Source organism: Brachycentrus maculatus, unplaced genomic scaffold (genome assembly GCF_059751285.1).
Source record: "Brachycentrus maculatus isolate JH-2025_06_01 unplaced genomic scaffold, ASM5975128v1 h1tg000253l, whole genome shotgun sequence".
In the NCBI taxonomy this organism is placed as follows: domain Eukaryota; kingdom Metazoa; phylum Arthropoda; class Insecta; order Trichoptera; family Brachycentridae; genus Brachycentrus; species Brachycentrus maculatus.
In genome coordinates this window covers 662,664-676,563 of record NW_028281004.1, presented here as the reverse complement: position 1 = coordinate 676,563, position 13,900 = coordinate 662,664, and the positions used below count along the sequence as shown (strand labels likewise).

Sequence of the window (13,900 nt, the reverse complement as noted above, 5' to 3'; positions counted from 1 at the left end):
GGACCAAAATCCGCACCAAACAGTGACTCGTTTTGGGTGTACCGGCTTTTCAATGTATGCGTGCGGGTTTTCTGTGCCCCAAATACGACAATTTTGCTTGTTTACATACCCGCCAAGATCAAAATGAGCTTCATCCGAAAAGATGATTTTTTTGGCAAAATCGGCATCTTCTGTAAGTCGATCGCAGGCCCACTCAGCGAAGCGAAAACGCATTGGATGGTCAGTTGGCTTCAACTCCTGAACCAATTGGACTTTGTATGGCGTCATACCAAGGTCTTTATGCAAAATTCGTCTCAATGATGTCTCCGAAATGTTCAATTGTTGAGAACGACGGTGAATTGATGTTGATGGCGCTTCACGCACACTTTCTGCCACAACATCGATATTCTCGGGTGTACGCACTGTTTTTGGCTTTTCACGCTTTGGTTTATCGATGAGGATGCCAGTTTCTTTCACTTTTTTCACAAGATAACGAACATACGGAGCTGACGGTGCTTCTCTTCTTCCAAAAACCGTACGCAATTTTCGCACACATTCTGCAACATTACCATGATTTTCAAAGTAATGTCGCAATATTTCCCAGCGTTGTTCAAGCGTATACACAACCATATTCGCTCAGCGGAAGGATAAAACTAATTATCTGTCAAATCAGACATGAGCTAAGTGTTACCATTCACGAAATAAGCACTAGTTGAAAAAAAAAACTTTAGATGGCGGACCCTATATATGAGTGTCTATTTTGATATACGCATTGTAAAATATAATGATTCTCAAAGTGCGGTGCGCGCCACCTCCAGCGATGCGCTCCCAATCTGCGGGCTGCGGTCCCATACGGCCCCCGGCCGCAAACCGAACACGTCCCAGTCCACCTTTGTATGGGCGATATTTCAGCCACGGGTGCTATTGGTGGTTTTTGCCCGCTCCAATATGCTGCCCGTCCGTGATTGGTTGCCGCAGCGGGAATGGCGGCCGGCTAATTTAAGTGCCTCGAATAACGCGACCAAACAACACCCTCCTGACGCGTTATGCTCTCCGGGTAGAGTGCGACCGCGTTTTGGCACATTTTATCATTTTAAAGTGTGTATATTATTATGTCCGCCTCCGTAGTGTAGTGGTCAGCACGCTCGGCTACGGTTCTGGAGGTCCTGGGTTCGATTCCCAGTGGGGTCAAATAAATATAAGTAATTTTTTTACTCTAATATTTATTCCATATTACCCTGAACTGGTACCTGAAGCGGAGGGCTGATCACCTTTCCTTCGTGTGTTAACGATCAAGATAACACTGCGTTTTTATGATGCAGTGCCCTATGCACCATTTGGGTGCGGATAAGGGTTTGAATGAATGAATATTAAATAATAAGTGATTTTTCACTTTAATATTTTTATTTTATTTATTTAATATAGTTACATTTTTAAGTACAACATAATACATTTTCTAAACATTTATACATATGGCAAACTTATAATTTTAGATTCGCTGTGCCTCTCCAAAAGAGAGACTGAGCTCTTGTGCTGTTGAAGGTTTTATGTTTTATATAATTAATGGTATAAAAGTCTTTTTTGTGTATTTTTTTTCAAGATTCATATGTAATGGGTATTAATTTTTTTCTTAAGAATTTTAATATCTTCTATTTTTTTAAATTTCTTCCCAATATTCAATTCCCATTATTCAATATTACACTGGACTGGTGCCTAAAGCGGAGGGCTGATCACCTTTCCTTCATGTGTAATCGATCGAGATAACACTGTGTTTATATGATGCAGTGCCCTATGCACCATTGGGTGACGGACATTTTTAGTGTCTCCAAATATATATTTTTTATAAAAGATAAATATTAGTGTTTTTATTATTTACAAAAATACTTAAACATACTATTTCCATGAGCCTGAACGGCTAATTATTAGAAATAGGTGTCAAATTGTGGTAGAGTGGGCTCGAACCAAAAAACTCAAGAGTATGCGACACTAACCACGGGACCACAACTCGGCGCGAACTTGCTCACAAATCTGCAACATTGGGTGCGTATAAGGGTTAGAAGAAAAAACTGATAATGTGATTACTGAATTTTTCATTTAGGGAAATAAAGCATACGACCCGAATCGAAGCAGGAATATACATATCGCTCCTTTCAATAACGTCATATTTCAAAAAACTTGATTTTTCAGGAGATCGTTTTTAAAGTTTGAAAATATAATACAATGTATTAAAAATAAATATCAAGCCACTTATTGAACTTTTTACTGTGCAACAGATATTTTTAGGTAAAATCTGAATGTTTTTTCTCCATTTGAAAAATATTTAGTACATTAAAAAAATAATTTAACAATACCTTTTCTTCAAAATGCAAAAATAACACTTTCTTTCCTGTAGCGGGTAAATATTATGTAAAAAATATACCCCTTTTGCTGGGATATAGTACATTTTCTGGGCATTCCGAAAACATGCACAACTGAAAATTGACGATTTTTGATATATGACGTTGTTGAAAGGAGTGAGCGATATGTACTTTCCAGTGGTTGAAGGCATTTGGCCGTCTGGACAATATTCCAAATTTCAACAGAGCTGTTCTCTCTCCGAACTTGGTCAATCCGAACTATTATACAACTTCACCACAATAATGGATCAAGTCCATATAATTCTGTCATATTTATTAGAAATTAATATTTTCTTGAATGTCTTATTTTATTAAAAATTAATACCTTATTAAAACAATTACTTGCGTGGTTTAGTAAAAATTACATCGCTCACTCCTTTCAACAACGTCATTTATCAAAAATCGACAATTTTCAGTTGTCTATGTTTTCGGGATTTCCAGAAAATGCACTATATCCCAGCAAAAGTTGCATATTTTTAACTCAATATTTACCCGATACAGGGCAGAAAGTGTTGTTTTTGCATTTTTAAGAAAAGGTATTGTTTTTTATTGTTTTAAATGTACTAAATATTTTTCAAATGGAGAAAATAAGTGGCTTGATATTTATTTTTAATACATTTTATTATATTCTAAGATTTTAAAAACGATCTCTTGAAAAATCAAGTTTGTCTATATATGACGTTGTTGAAAGGAGTGAGCGACATGTGCAAGAAAAATCAACTATTTTCAGCAATTCTTTCCTTTGGATTTTTAAAATTTTTATTGTTTTATCGTAAGTATACGATTTACCATATAAATATGTATTTTTGTCGTATTTTCAGAATACCGACGTTAATTTTACAACATTTCGAGCGTGTCTAAATTCTTATTCAAAAGTCTATATTTTCTCTACTTAAAGTGATTTTCTGTGATTTTTCACTCTAATATTTATTCAATACTATCCTGGACTGGTACCTGAAGCGGAGGGCTGATCACCTTTCCTTCGTGTGTTAACGATCAAGATAACACTGTGTTTATATAATGCAGTGCCCTATGCACCATTGAGGTTTTGCATAAGGGTTTGAATTGAATATTTTGTTCCACTTAAAGATATTTTTTACATTTTTATTCTTCTTCATCTCGATATATGGGACGAATATTACGGTAGTCTGGATATTTATGGTGCTAATATCATATCATAGGCCGTATACGTATCATAGGCCTGGTTAAGTGATTACTTTACACACGGCCGACATTTACCATTCTACCCATGTTAGACTACCTGAGTAGTGTGGTATTCAGTCGTGGGTAGGATTGTGAGTGTTGCACGTGTGTAAAGTGATCACTTAGCCAGCCTATGACAGGTCTATTAGCCCTGTTAATACTCAGACTTACATATGGTAAACTTTTTCACACGTGTTTAAATGTCAAAAAAATGAAATAAAACGTCAATTTCAACTCATTTTTAATGAAGCAAAACATTTTCTTTTTTTTCCAATCTTCTTTCATAAAAAAGGGAAGTACGATACATGCTTCACAGCGAGTGTTTTTGCCTAGAATTTTCACTCACAAATTACATGAAATTATAGTAACCTTAAACATAAAAAGTAAATCCACTCACGAGTAGGCATAGGCTATGAAACTTATAAAGTTGAAGCCTGAGTAGGGACATGATAAGCGGTGTTGCATAAGCCGTAGTTAGATTTCAGAGTCACTTGGACGTTAGGTAATTAAAAAAAAATACATGCTTCATATCGAGTTGGGACACCTTTGAAAAAGTAATCAAAATTTATTTTAATTAATTTTCTAGTTCTGACTTGCGCTTGTATTCTCGTCAGCCACCATATTCCACACAACATGTCAGAAAGGTTCCGTTCGTGGGTCGTGTTTTAGCGGAGATCGCCCGCGTGTGTGTGCGGAATGGCGGTGCGTGCAATTGACAGTTTGGGGAACGCTGGCATTGTGTGTGTGGCCCACCTTAGCGACATTCTCGGGGCACCTACCCCGCAAAGTGTTCGCGGTGTGGGGCTTGCACTATAGTGGCATGTGCATAGGTGTTTTGATACGATGTGCATAGGTCTATTGATGTTTTCAATTTCGATTCAATTCAATTTATTATTCACATACACATTACAAACGTAAAATTTTAAGCGTATACATTAAAATATATTAAAATCGAAAATATGCAAGAATACTAAGAATTCTTACTAAGGTATATGGTATATACTTTAGTTATTTCAATAATAACATATTAAAATATTCATCGATTTGTCTCTCTGTTGCCTTTTGTATAATTCAATTAAATTTCAATTCAATTCAATTCAATTTATTTATTAATAATTAACACACACATTACAAACTTAAATTTAAATCGTATACATTAACAAAAATAGAAAATAAGTAAGAATTCTAGTGCTAAAAGTGTAGAAGAATCTCGCCTCGGAAAACTCCTTCAGACACATGGAACAGATCAATATCCAATGAGATATTGTTCAACATAGCGGTAGCTCTTCCTATAGGCATAACCATCGGCAGGTTGGTGCTGTGTATAGGAATGTGAAACAATCTATGCCGACGCTGTCTTAGGTAACTATCGGGAACATACAGACCAATGTTCCGGACAATTTCAGGATTATCGATCATACCGCGCAACAATCGATAAAAATGCGTAATTAAATACACATTCCTTCTAGTTTCTAAACTATTGTAGCCAAGCATACCCTGGAGAAACTCGGTCGGGTAGAGCCAAGGATAATACTACAGTACTCTCTCATGTAGAGATACCTCAGAAACGTCTTTTGGCGGTTCTTATAACATTGACTGGCAATGTCAGCCACCGATGGCCGACATTTAAATTGCTTTGTACCTTATATTGACTTATATTGGCCACCGGAGGCTGACACTTTGTACCTTGTATTGACTTATATCGGCCACCGGAGGCTGACACTTTGTACCTTGTATTGACTTATATCAGCCACCGGAGGCTGACACTTTGTACCTTATAATAAAATCATAATTTGGATAATTTGTATAGCGCCATTTTCGTCTAATACTTCCTTAAGTGCGCTTATAAAGACGAAGAAGATAATAATAAAAATAATAGAATGATGATAATAATGATATACAAAAATAAATGCATTAAAACGTCGTCAATCGGTCTCGGGCCGTCGAGTGTGGAGCGGGGAAAAGATAAGCCGACAAATTAAAACGCCTTCCTCTTGATCCCATGGGCTGGAAAATGGCCAAGGTGTTGGGCAGGACGCCTTCCTGAGCGATGGTCGTCACGCTGGATGGCAGCTTGTTGAGTTCCTTGTCATTGTGGATGGCCAACTTCCAACTTCCAAACTAGCACAGTTCAAACGGATTATGTTGACTTTTGTATATTCAAAATATAATGTACAAAGTGTCAGCCTTCGATGGCCGACAAGACGCAAGTGTGTCGGCGACCGGTGGCTGACATTGGCAGTCAATGTGTTAAGGTCCAGTAATTAATAGCCCGCAACTTTGATTTGAATTTTTAGCTGAAAACCAAAATTTTGTATTAATATTTAGAAAAATTTGTATCGAAAGTTAGTTTTTTTATAATGTTGGTAATTATTTTTTATTATGTTGGTAATTATATCGACTTGACTTGATTTGCAAATCTGGCGCTAATTTTTTCGTCTATGGAATATATTTGAATTTGGAGCGATGGAAAAATGTAGGGCACTTGTGTAGGTACCAAGCAGTCAGTAGGTGGGTAGGTGCCGCCTGCGCGGGACGTCCACTTCAGCTCTCGTCTGCTGAGAATAGAGTGTCCCCTTCCCCTACTCCAACACTCCTTCAACTCCTTTGCTCCTGGTACCAATCACCATATTTCTCCGCAAAATTTCTATTTTTTATAAGTAGATATCTCAACAAAGACGAAGAGGTCTTTTGAGAAGGGAATGTAAAGGGATTAACCAAATATTATTTATAAAAAAACCGCAAAAATAAATAGATTTTTTTATTATTATTGAATATTAATATTTTATTTATTGATTTTAACACATATTTAATTACAAAAAGGTCTTTGTACCATTTCTCATTATTTATATTTATTTTGGTATACTTTTTTCACACAGTATCGCGTATTTATGTGTATACAATATACATGTATTTTACTTACTTATAACCCTTATCCGCACCCATTGGTGCATAGGGCACTGCGTCGAACTGACGCAGTGTTATCTTGATCATTACTTACAAGAAGGTAAGGTGATCACTCTTTCGCTTCAGGAACCAGTCCAGGGTAATATTATATAAATATTACAGTGTAAAATCACAATTTTTTTTTACCCCCCCTGGGAATCGAATCCGGGACCTCCAGCACGGTAGCTAAACACGCTGACCATTACACCACGGAGGCGGATATATATATATATATATATATATATATATATATATATATATATATATATATATATATATATATATATATATATATATATATATATATATATATATATATATATTTTTGACATCTCATCAAAGATGAAGAAGAATATGGAAGTCTGGGCATTTACGGGGCTTACGACCGTCATAGGCTGGTTTAAGTGATCACTTTACACACGTGTAACATTCACCAATTCTACCCATTATTGACAACCACACTACCTACTTAAATTCTTGGAAGTTCTATATATATGAACCAATTTAGAAACCTTGTTCATGAATCACTAAAACTTCACTAGAAACATCTATTGGTGAGATGTAAAGAAGCTTTTTATTAAGCAGAAACTCTTATTTTAGTATGTGAGATCCGAATCCCGGATTATAATCACACACATGAGAAACGCCAGAAAATACCATTTCATTTTTATTATTAAGCTTATAATTTGACCAGATAATTTATTACGACAAAAATAATATGAAAATAACTCCTGTAATTGGAGATAATCCAGATTTTGTGAACAAGTATTTGGACACACTCAAAATGTTGTATATATATATATATATATATATATATATATATATATATATATATATATATATATATATATATATATATATATATATATATATATATATATATAAACGTAGACACCAATGGGTTAACCTAACTAGTTTTCCACTATCCCTTCCCTTAATACTACTGCTTCTTCAACCTATTCTTCTAGCATAAAAAATGTCATCACCACAAATGGCGAGTCTTGTGCTTATTTTAGTTTATGACAAAAACGAGTCGTAATTAGGTACTTAATGACCTCTACCGCATTCAATGGTGCATAGGGAAAATAGGGGAAATGCTAGGGCAGTCGGAGTTGCATACCCGTATGTAGAACTCCTCTGAAGGAGTTATTAATGAATTTTAAAAATTAAAAAAAATCATTTCAGACTAGTCGATGTCTGACTGATTATGACTATCCGTTATAAGGTCGAATTTTCAAGGCGATTGTAACTAACTAAACTAACTAACCATCACGCCACTTCCCCGCAGGGGTAGGCAGAGAGAATCGAACGCCACACCACTCTGTCTTTGCAAACATTCTTTGCCTCTTCTACATTCATGCATCTCCTCATACATACCCGACGATTATTACGACTCCTGATCCGGCCGCTTTCGAGTATTTGACATACCTGATTGTGCCAAGTTTTCCTCGGTCGTCCTCTGCTTCTTTTTCCAACTACATTCGCTCCGTAAATTTCTTTAACCGTTCTTTCTTCACTCATACGCTCCACATGTCCAAACCATCTCAACACACCTTTCTTAATTTTATCGATAATGCTTATCTCATTACATTCTTTCCTTATTTCATCATTCGAACATCTATCAAACATCGTTTTGCCACACATTCGTCTGAGGGATCGCATTTCGACTGCATTCAGTCTGCTTTCACCCTTCTTTTGCCAACTCCATGCTTCGCTTCCATACATAAGGGTTGGAACCAGAACTCCATTGTGTACTGCCAGTTTAGCTTCCGCTGATAGATTTTTATTTGCTAAAACTGATTTTAGTGCACCATTCACTCAGTTCCCAGCAGTTATGATTAATTGTAGTGTGTTTGTTTATGTTCTGCGTACGAATTCGGAATCGATGAGTAAAGAAAGAACAGTAAAACCAATTTATGAGGCGAATGTAGTTGAGGAAAACTTGGCTAATCAATTATTTCTAATACTTGAAAGTGGTCAGGTTAAAAACTTGAATGTGAAATTATGGCTGGGTAGATGAATAGCACGATACGGAAGAGGCGAAGATTGTTTGCATAGACTTATTGGTGTGGCATTCTATTCTCTCTGCCGACCCCTCCGGAGATCGGTGTGATGGTTTGTGAGTTAGATTAGAATACAGGTGATGTCAGCACACATTGAGTTTTTGCCTAGAATTTTCACTCATGAATTACATGAAATTATAGTAACTTTAAACATAAAGAGTAAATCCACTCACGTACAGGCTATAAAACTTAAGAAGTTGAAGCCTGGGTAGGGTTATGATAAGCGGTGTTGCATAAGCCGTAGCTAGATTTCAGATTCACTTGGACGTCAGGAAATTAAAAAAAAAACACATTGATTTATTGTATGGTATTTTCACAACATCTTAAAAGACAATTAAGAATGCGGACCATTTTCACGAGTACCTACTTATCCAACTATCAAAATAAAGTACCTGCCCGTTCACAATAATTGCTTCATTTCCCTCCAATATCTGACAGCTGCAGTCGAGTGTTGCCAGGGCGAAGAAGAGAAAAAAAAACATTGCCAGTAAGAAAATTGCCGGCACGGTCGGGTAGGCACCTATCCGGAACACTCGAAGCGTCGGGAAATTTGACTTGTCCCGCCAAGAGCAGCAGCGCCGCTCCATTGTCGGGGCAAAAATTAATAGCGGCGCGTCATACACACTCGCTGCCTGCGAGGGCCCTTGAGGTCGGCCGTAGGATGTGGAAATACGGGGTAGATGTGCCCACTTTGCATCGATATTTCTGAGGCGCGAGCTTAGAACGAAACGCGTGTTTTTGGGACATCTATCCCATTTTTTTAAAGGAAAAATATCATATATAATACATAAATATTGATGTCATTACTTTCGACATTACTTGTTTTATAGATACGGGTTTTTCACTACAAGTTGGATTATTTTATTAAAATTAAACACTTGAATATGCCACTTTATCGAGTTTTATTTTTATTTACGACTAGTTTCGAAAACGACAGTTGTTTTCATCTTCTGGTACAAATTTAAACTAACGAACAAAAATATATTTAGGTGTATATATAGGTTAATAAATATAGGGAGGGGGGTTAAGGAACAACATTTTTTTGTAAAAGGAAACATTGATAATAATGGTGACGTATTTTGAAACAGTATATTATTAATTATTGTTTTACCTGAATTTAAATTTTTATGTATATCTAAACTTTCTAAATTATTCATGACTTGACCTTTATTTGTAACAGAGTGTAATAATTGTATATGAGAGTCTATGAGAGTCTATGAGAGTGTATGAGAGTCTCCATGATATGATTTCCATGATATGATTTGATGGAAACTAACCACTCATTTGACTCTCATTCCCCTAAAATTCACTTAAATTGTCCGCCTCCGTAGTGTAATGGTCAGCACGCTCGTCTACCGTTCTGGAGGTCCCGGGTTCGATTCCCAAGGGAGGGGGGTAAAAATAAATATAAGTGATTTTTTCACTGTAATATTTATTCAATATTACCATGGACTGGTACCTGAAGCGGAGGGCTGATCACCTTTCCTTCATGTGCAAAACGATCATGATAACACTGTGTTTATAAGACACAGTGCCCTATGCACCATTGGGGTGCGGATAAGGGTTTTATTATTTTATTATTATTACACTTAAATTATTACACTCTGTTTCACAAGTCAATATATTATCCTTCTAAGTTTAAAATCGCAATGGGATTTTTTCAGGGCAATATTAAGCTAGTAAGATATCAAACGTTTAGGTAAAAATTTTCTCCTAAATGACTTTGATATATTTAAAACATATTTTTTGTGACAAGATTTCAAAATTTCGGTTAAGATGATTCGATGCTATGAATGGCGTAGCTAGGGGAGAGAGTTGAAGTAACTATTATGATAAAACATGCCAGTTTAAAAGTTGTCCGGATTTTTCCCCAAAAAGTAGTTGGAAGTTGTCGATATGCCGGCAATACCTTTCCGGCAATTACGCTAATCCCGCCACTTTGGTCCGCCGAGTTGGGAATTTGGGAGCAAGTGTTGCCAACCTGTCGCCCTAAAGTTTTCCTCTCTCCGATATCGGTCATTAGGCTACTCGTGGGCCTATTCTGTCCATCTTCAAAATTAAAATATATTTGGTTGCGATTTTAAAAAAGGATAGGTTGTTTACTAAAAATTTGATGTTGTACATACCAAATTGGACGTTGTACACATCAAATTGGGCCTTGTACATGCCAAATCGGACGTTGTACATACCAAATTGGACCTTGTATATAGAAAATCGGACATTGTACATACCAAATTAGACCTTGTAATTACCAAATCGGACGTTGTAAATTGGACGTTTAACAAAACAAATTAGATGTTTTACAAAACAAACTAAAGATTTGTTGTGTTTTTAAAAAATGATTTTTTTTCAACCCTTATTCGCAGTTAGTGGTGCATAGGAACTGCAATATATTATACAAACGCAGTGTTATCTTGAACAATAATACAAGAAGAAATGGTGATCAGCCCTCCGCTTCAGGTACCAGTCCAGGGTAATATTTAATAAAAAGTGAAAAAAATCACTTATATTTATTTGCCCCCCCCCACTGAGAATCGAACTCGGGTCCTCCAGTACATATTAAATATATATAAATCTTATAGTGCTTTTGAAACAAAGTTACATTGTAATTATAAATTCACATACCGTCTGAAAACACGATTTTCATTTCATGACACACAAATAAATTTGCTATTTAAAAAATTCTTTAAAAAAAACGCATTACTTATCAGATGACCCATTATAATTCCTTATAGAAAAAGGGGTAACAGCAATTTTAAATTCAATACTTATATATTTATTTTTATACAAAAAAAAATCCCACAAAGGCATTGCCTGTGTGGTGGGTATACGTTTTATTTCTAACTAACTAACTAACTAACCATCACGCCGCTTCCCCGCAGGGGTAGGCATAGAGAATCGAACGCCACACCACTCTGTCTTTGCAAACATTCTTCGCCTCTTCAACATTCATGCATCTCGTCATACATACCCGACGATTATTACGACTCCTGGCCCGGCCGCTTTCAAGTATTTGACATACCTGATTTTGCCAGGTTTTCCTCGGTCTTCCTCTGCTTCTTTTTCCAACTACATTCGCCTCATAAATTCGTTTAACCGTTCTTTCCTCACTCATTCGTTCTACATGTCCAAACCATCTCAACACACCTTTCTTAATTTTATCGGTAATGCTTATCGCAGCCTTGCATTCTTTCCTTATTTCATCATTCGAACATCTTATTTACCATTTTATTTCAGGTTATAGTAAAGGGAATTTTCGTATTAACAGCGAGCTTTGAGAATCGCACCGCCAGGGTAGCCGGGCGGCCATTAGCGCGCAAGTTCGGGAAAGTGCCGCCGCCGCATCTGGCGCGCTGGCGTCTCGTTAGTGAAGACATCACTCAAAATCAAAATGTCCCCCGCCGGCGCGCGGGAAACTCCGCACTTCGGCGGGAATTCGGAATATCCGACATCTCGGACAGTTGGAGCCGACAATTTTTAACGACGGGCTCGAAGTTCGATAAATAATCGATTCTGCTCCAACTTTTGGAGAGATTGGTTCCAACATTCGACAGTAAATGTGGAGGTCCTCACCAAAACGTCACATTTCCATTATAAATGATTTAAACTAATCAGGAATTCAACCCTTATGTATGGAAGCGAAGCATGGAGTTGGCAAAAGAAGGATGAAAGCAGACTGAATGCAGTCGAAATGCGATCCCTCAGACGAATGTGTGGCAAAACGATGTTTGATAGATGTTCGAAGGATGAAATAAGGAAAGAATGTAAGGCTGAGATAAGCATTATCGATAAAATTAAGAAAGGTGTGTTGAGATGGTTTGGACATGTGGAGCGTATGAGTGAAGAAAGAACGGTTAAACAAATTTATGGGGCGAATGTAGTTGGAAAAAGAAGCAGAGGACGACCGAGGAAAACTTGGCACAATCAGGTATGTCAAATACTTGAAAGCCGCCGGGTCAGGAGTCGTAATAATCGTCGGGTATGTATGAGGAGATGCATGAATGTAGAAGAGGCAAAGAATGTTTGCAAAGACAGAGTGGTGTGGCGTTCGATTCTCTCTGCCTACCCCTGCGGGGAAGCGGCGTGATGGTTAGTTAGTTAGTTAGTTAGGAATTAAAGCTTTTAAATTGTTACGTTTTGGTGCGATTTTATGATTTCATATTGGTTTAACACAGGATTGGTCACGTTTTGTCGCAACTTTATAAGCATTTGATAGAATACAGTAAACAGGACAGATTGGCATTTCAAGGGTTTTTTGTGCAATATTGGACATTTAACTTTTTGGTGAGGACCTCCACAAATGTGTTGCGTTAGAACAGGGTACTTTTCATCTCTAAAGGGCTCATCAATTATAATAATAAACTTTGATTTTTTTAATATTACGAAAAATTAAACCACACAATGAGTTTCACTGGCAGTGCACAACGGAGTCCTGTTTCCAACTCTAATGTATGGAAGTGAAACATGGAGTTGGCAAACGAAGGATGAAAGTAGACTGAATGCAGTCGAAATGCGATCTCTCAGAAAAACATGGTACGATCAGGTATGCCAAATACTTGAAAGTGGTCAGGTTAGGAGTCGTAACAATCGGCGGGTATGTATGAGGAGATGCATGAACGTGGAAGAGGCGAAGAATGTTTGCAAGGACAGAGTGGTGTGGCGCTATATTCTCTCTGCCTACCCCTGCGGGGAAGCGGCGTGATGGTTAGTTAGTTAGTTAGTTTTTTTTTTTTCAATGATCTAAATATCATTCCACAACGTTGATGCCGAATCAATATACCATATATGATTTTTTTTTTAAATAATTTTTATTGGTATATATTTTGAAAATAAAAATAAGATTTGACACTGGCAGAAACATCCTCTCAGTGTGACTGCAAAATAAATATTTTTTAAAAAAATATGTAAAATAAAATAAATTATTTCCAATGAATAAATATAATATGATTCTCCTTATCATTCATCGTTTTTGTAATACCACTTTATGTGATACCACTGAAAAATCCTTGTGTTTTTAAGTGGTATTACAGAGTATTATTATTTTACTTTATAAATATCCTTCTTTTTGACACACCTGGGAATTAAACCAGTGACTACGAGGGCGAGAGTGTTAAGTAGGTGTCCGAAAATACCCCGTTTTACACTCAAGTCTCGGTATTTGCTATTGGTATCACTTATCACTTATTACCGAGATCTAATAACTAATCCCCCCGGTACCTACCCAGAGTGGCAACACTCCCCAGTACCTACCCACGGAGAGTGGCAACACCTCCCCAGTACCTACCCAGATTGGCAACACTCCCCAGTACCTAC

General features: G+C 36.8%; 1 protein-coding gene and 1 non-coding gene across 2 annotated transcripts in view; both read left to right on the top strand.

The window, feature by feature from the left end:
- Window positions 1-13,900, top strand: part of nvy (CBFA2/RUNX1 partner transcriptional co-repressor nervy) — a 157,738-nt gene that overhangs the window by 67,944 nt on the left and 75,894 nt on the right. The gene's annotated exons all lie outside the window — the stretch shown is intronic.
- TRNAR-ACG (transfer RNA arginine (anticodon ACG)) lies at window positions 1,098-1,170 on the top strand. The gene has a single exon. It is a non-coding gene; the product is annotated as a tRNA-Arg (tRNA).